Raw genomic sequence first — 6,021 nt, 5'->3', positions numbered from 1 at the left:
AGCTGGACCAGAGGTGAGAAGGCAGAAGGGAGGTAGGAACTCAAAGATACCTTGACATAGCAAGCAAAGACACACTGAGAGAATCCCTAATGACAATGGAACCAAAAATGGAGAAAACCAACGAAAGTGGCATAATGCAATGTTCAGGAGTGGATTGAATAAACCAGCAAACACAACCAAGCAGTCCATCGTCAGGCATCAGCACCAAGGTGCTTTGACCGTAAACACTGGGTCCACCTAATCTAGTACCTGGAAGGAGATAGTGAGTCTGTGAAGGTCAAACTCTGGTGTGGGGTCCAATGTTTGCATGGTTGAAGTTCTCATTGCCCTGCTCTCCAAAGATTCAAAGTCCTTCAAGCTCTATGCTTAATCCACTGCCTACCTTGTGTGTAGATGATTACACTACTAGAGGCATTATACACATCAGTTGGATAATTTTATTTAAAAACTATGCTCTATATGGATACATAATTTTGTGTGAACTTGATAAATGTGAAGAACTTGTGAAAGCTTTTAGAGAATCAAATTATTCCCAAAGGAATGATTGAAGCATGGATGCATTTCAGGAATCACCCCACCAAACTGCGATAGACCTGTATAATGAACAGGAGACAAAATGTGTCATTACCTTATGCAGGGGGGTCAATGAATTGAGTAGATTGATATCTGCCAACAAAACAGTGATGCAAAATCTGACACATACAGGATGCCACATAAATTGTACAAATAATTTCAGATAAACCAGCCACCGGTTTTACTGAATAGTTCTGAAAATCTCATAGAAAAAGAAATTGAAACTCTTGCAAAAATGACCATATTTTGATGGTTCTGAAAAGGTTAGAATGAAAAATCAATATTTATTGCTGCGGAATTATTACATTGGGGTGTTTGATGAGATAAATGCCTTTATAGTCATCAAAATATCCATGACATGATGTCTGATGTTCTGTATGGATATATTGCCAGATGCAAAATGTTACAGTAAATAAAAACTTGAGTTTCTCTATTCCATCTTTTAAGAAATGTGTGATTGCTCTGTTTATTTTCTGGCTGCAGGTTGATTAAGTATTTCAAAGTCAAATTATATTAAGTGCATTTTTGCCAAAAAAAGAAAACAGCAACAATGATATTTAATTGATTCAAACAAGCAAAGGTAAGTGAGCAAAAGTAGTCATATGCACTTTTTGAAATATTTATTAAACCCTTATTACAATTGCTCATTAAAATAAATCATGACATATACCTGTTAGCAATTCTCTTTCAAGTCTCTTTTGAATAAATGACATGGCCATCTTCACAAAGGAAGTAAATGTCATTGTTTAAATGCTGCCTTGGCTCTACTCTGCAAGTCAAAAATATTTGCAATAGTGGCTCAAACAACCACTATGCATTAATCATTCACTGATGAATAATTCCAAACTTAGGTATGTTAATATTATGCAGCAGTCCCCCAAAGTGTTTACACTTTTATTCAAACGTATTTAGAATCAAGTTCCTAATTTGATAATTTGCATGTTTCCATATCACTACATTTGTCTAGAATAAGATTACTGTGATATTTAAAAATATATATTATAAAAATTGAATTTTTATAAATACTAAAAATAGTAAAGAATTTAAAAAAAACATTTCTCTAGACACACCTCTGGCTGGGACACAATCAATGTCCAAGGGCAAAAGGGTTGTGCCATGTTAGATTTAACCTACAATAGTGGAAATGGGATGGCTTACATACAGGCAAACAGTATGTGCTGGAAAAGTTGGAAAGTTTGCCCTTGGTGGAATTTTTCATTCATTGGTTAGGGAGCATGCATGAGTCACCATCACCACAGGCTAGTCAAAGTTAAAAAAGTAGCACCTTACCCCCCGGCTCATCAGAACACACATGGACCCATGGAAACCCAGATGAGGACTGGATCTGCTGTCTAGTAAGCGTGGGCGCAAAATCCGTTCCGCTCACGGATTTTGCGGATTTTCAGCAATTTTGCGATCCGCGAATCTCGCGAAATTGCAGAAAAATTTGCAAATCCGCTCGCAGGCAGATTTTGGGCAGTTGAGTAGAGGTATTGCACGAACCAGTGGCGTCTTCTTGGATAAATACGAAGGGCCAGGTATACTCTGGCACGATGCTCCTGTCACAAAAATTAAACCTCAACAGGAAGCACTTACAGATATAAATAAAGCAGGTGCTCGAGTTGAAGCTCAAGTTCAGTAACGCATTCATCAGCCCAAAAACATTCATGAGCTTTGTCGAGGCTGGGCAGGTTTGCTTTCTCCCCATATCTACAGTCGAAAATTAGTTGTGATGCTGGATGGAGGCCTTGACTTTCACGAGCGCAATCCCTGTGCAGTTCCTATGACCAGGGGCTTCTTTCTTCTCGTCTGCTGCTCTGATCGGTCTCTGAACTTTTATACACACAAGAGGCATGTGAACTCGCATAGAAGCCCTGCTCTTTGGCCCCGCCCACACACTATTGGTGTGCACCATTTTCCCGCACTGACCCACTATGATGGACAGCTCACTCAAGGGACCCCGGCGCTGGGCAGGTGTGCTGTCTCCCCATATCTACCGTCGAAAATTAGCTGTGATGCTGGATAGAGGCCTCTGCATCCTTCACTTTCACTAGCGCAATCCCTGTGCATTTCCTGTGTCCAGGAGCTTCTTTCTCCTCATCTGCTGCTCTGATCGGTCTCTGACCTTTAATACACACAAGAGGCATGTGAACTCGCATAGAAGCCCTGCTCTTTGGCCCCGCCCACACACTAGTGGTGTGCACCATTTTCCCGCCCTGACCAACTATGATGGACAGCTCACTCAAGGGACCCCGGCGCTGAGCAGGTGTGCTTTCTCCCCATATCTACCGTCGAAAATTAGCTGTGATGCTGGATGGAGGCCTTGACTTTCACCAGCGCAATCACTGTGCAGTTCCTGTGACCAGGAGCTTCTTTCTCCTTGTCTGCTGCTGTGATCGGTCTCTGACCTTTTATACACACAAGAGGAATGTGAAGTCGCATAGAAGCCCTACCCGTTCCGCCTCGCCCACACACTAGCAGTGTGCACCGTCTTCCCGCCATTTACCCACTATGATGGACAGCTCACTCAAGGGACCCCTGTGCCCTTTGGCGCGATGGCATCGTAACACACACATGGTCACTGGAGACAACTCTTCTGTCACTTTACGCAGCTGTAGTGTAGGAAAAGCACTATACCTTTACCCAATGAGGTATCACTTACTGATTAGTCAGTACTGGACAGTGGTAAACAGACTATTTGTGCAAATCCGTGAGTTCGCGAATTTTGTTTGCGATTTTGCGCAAATTTTCGGACCGCAAATCCGCAAAGTTCGCCCATACTTACTGTCTAGGAGCTGCAAAGAGAAGTGAAGGGTTGGATCTACTACCACTTGTACCCACGACTGAGAGGTGGACTTCAACCATCAGTTGGCTGGCCTCCTGTGTAGTTGCTAAGAAAATATATGCCACAAGAACCCATTGTTCCTGGTGTTACCACCTGAAAGTAGCAAATGTACCCCGACAGGATCATTCTGATAGTCTTTGCTGGAGTGAGTTCTGGCATCTAAGTGCTCTCCCTGAGGCCATTGAGAGGCTTTTCCTGTCAAAACCAATCGTGTCCAATAGCTATGCACGTTCGAGAAGACTTTGCCAGATGCAAAGTTCATCCTAGCCTCGTTGAAGGATTTCAAATTCCATTTCAGAGACTAAGGGGCCCATTAGGATAGCGGGTGGTGGCATGACCGCGGTGGTGGCAGAGCGGGAAAACAGCTTTTTCCGCCCACGAGCAGCAGTACTCACATCTGGCACATTAGGATAGCAAAACATAGGTCATTTCCCGTCCGCTGCGGAGCGCCGCCCACCATCAAATTGCACAGCAAACGCGATGGTGTGAGCCAATCGAGACTCACCGCCGTGCGGAATGTCTTCCGCTCGCTACACAAATTAGGATGGCCCGAACAAGCAGACGCACCACAGTGGAGACACCGCCCAACCTGAGCAGGTGGAAACTCGACAGAGGAGCAAGATAGCCAAAACCTGGTCATGAACGCCATGGACCCAGCCCTCCATATGCATTTGGTGATGTAACTCCTACAACACTACCGTCAGATTGGCCGCCGCGGAAGCCGCCGCAGGTACGCAACTACAAAAATACAACACACAGGCCGGAACAGGGTAAAATCACCACACAGACACCATGCTGGGGGTCACAACACATCCACAAGGGCACCCACACATGACCCACCTGAAAACAAGTCACCCCTCTGCATCCGGGACACACATCGACCGCCAACCAGCAGCAACGTCCCGGTCCCGGTCACGTCACCACCGCGGTCTACACATGCGCACAATGCAGAAGGCAAGGCCACTCCAAGGCATGGGCAGGGCACAAAGACCACACCACCCCCAACCACACATCAGCACACCCCATCAAGTTCACAGGCCAGGTGCCCATCCTGTTCCCCCATTTGTGCACCAACAAGCAACAAGCACTGCAGCAAGCAAGCACAATACTCACCCTGCACCACACAACACACAACCAGGGAGACAGCCACTGCAGGAGTGGCTGACAAGGAACACACAACACCAGTGCCCCACACACTGAAAGCTCACAATCCTTGCCAGCACATAAACACACATAAAAAAACACACACCCTGGGTGTAACCACAAACACAACACACACACAGGGATGCCTCAACAGATGCCTGAACAAGAACAACACACAAACACTACAGGAACACATACTGAACCCCAACAGAAACAGACATACCCTGTCAGCCAAACTGGGGAAAGGCAATGGAAGCACAGACACAACAGGAGTTCACAACATCATCACTCAGGAACAAAACACACACACCATAACACATATCACACAAGAAGTGCATCAGGACAAACCCACACTGCCATATCAAACCAACCACAGATGCACATGAAAAACTAATCAACAAATACCACAGGACATCAGGGTATGCACATCAGGCAATGCCAAGGCCACATACACACAGCACTGCATGCTCAACAAGCAGTGCTTGCATAATAAGCACAACAGCCATACACAGACATGATTGACACAACCTCATCACACACATCACAAACCAGCACAGCACAAATACAACAGCACACCCAGGAAGTGAAGCAATACCACAGCCAACACACACACATCCAACACAACAACTACTCATGCACCACTCTGGGATACAAGAGCCAAGCCATCTCCACCAGAGCACTGGGCAGCACACACAGCTGAAGTGCACATGACCACCACAGAATGACTAATTGCACAAGGACAGCACACATACACCATTGTGGCAATGTCCAGAGTAGAACAACACTCATGGTCCAGGAACTGCACCGCAAAGCACAAGCTCACAAATGAAGTGATGGGGAGGCACACACACATGGAAACCAAGGGGACAGCTGACATCAAAGTGAAATACCCTGCTTGTCAGTAGCAGCCATGTAAGGGGTGTACCACACACAAATAGAGGGAGGGAAGACCCACATTGGCCAGTCACAAGGGGATGGCTTTACACCACACATACCATGCCATACAGGAGGTGAAAAGCCACCATGTGCCTGCAATGCATGACAAACACAAACACAATGCCAGTGTGGAGCAGCTGGGCCACACAGTCTACACAAACACACCCAAGACACATTGAGGATCAAACAAACACAACACTAATGTGCAACTCACACACTTTGCACATTTCTAACTTACCAACACAACAAGGAGGAGTCACACACAACAGCATGGACACACCAACACACAGCACAGTGCGCAACAAACAGCTCACACAAGTGCATACAATCCTATACACAGGGCAAGACAAAACAAACAACAGGCACACAACTCCTGGGTGACACATGTGTGTCTCTCACAATCCATGGGCACACACACATCCACTACAAACTTACACCCTTCACTCTGCACACCTCTGCTACACCAAAGACCACAACTCTCATGTAGGCCATGGTACCTGGGCTAATGGCCAACGCAGACAACA

The sequence above is a fragment of the Lissotriton vulgaris genome, unplaced genomic scaffold, assembly GCF_964263255.1.
Source record: "Lissotriton vulgaris unplaced genomic scaffold, aLisVul1.2 SCAFFOLD_3811, whole genome shotgun sequence".
Lineage (NCBI taxonomy): Eukaryota > Metazoa > Chordata > Amphibia > Caudata > Salamandridae > Lissotriton > Lissotriton vulgaris.
This window is presented reverse-complemented; position numbering follows the sequence as displayed.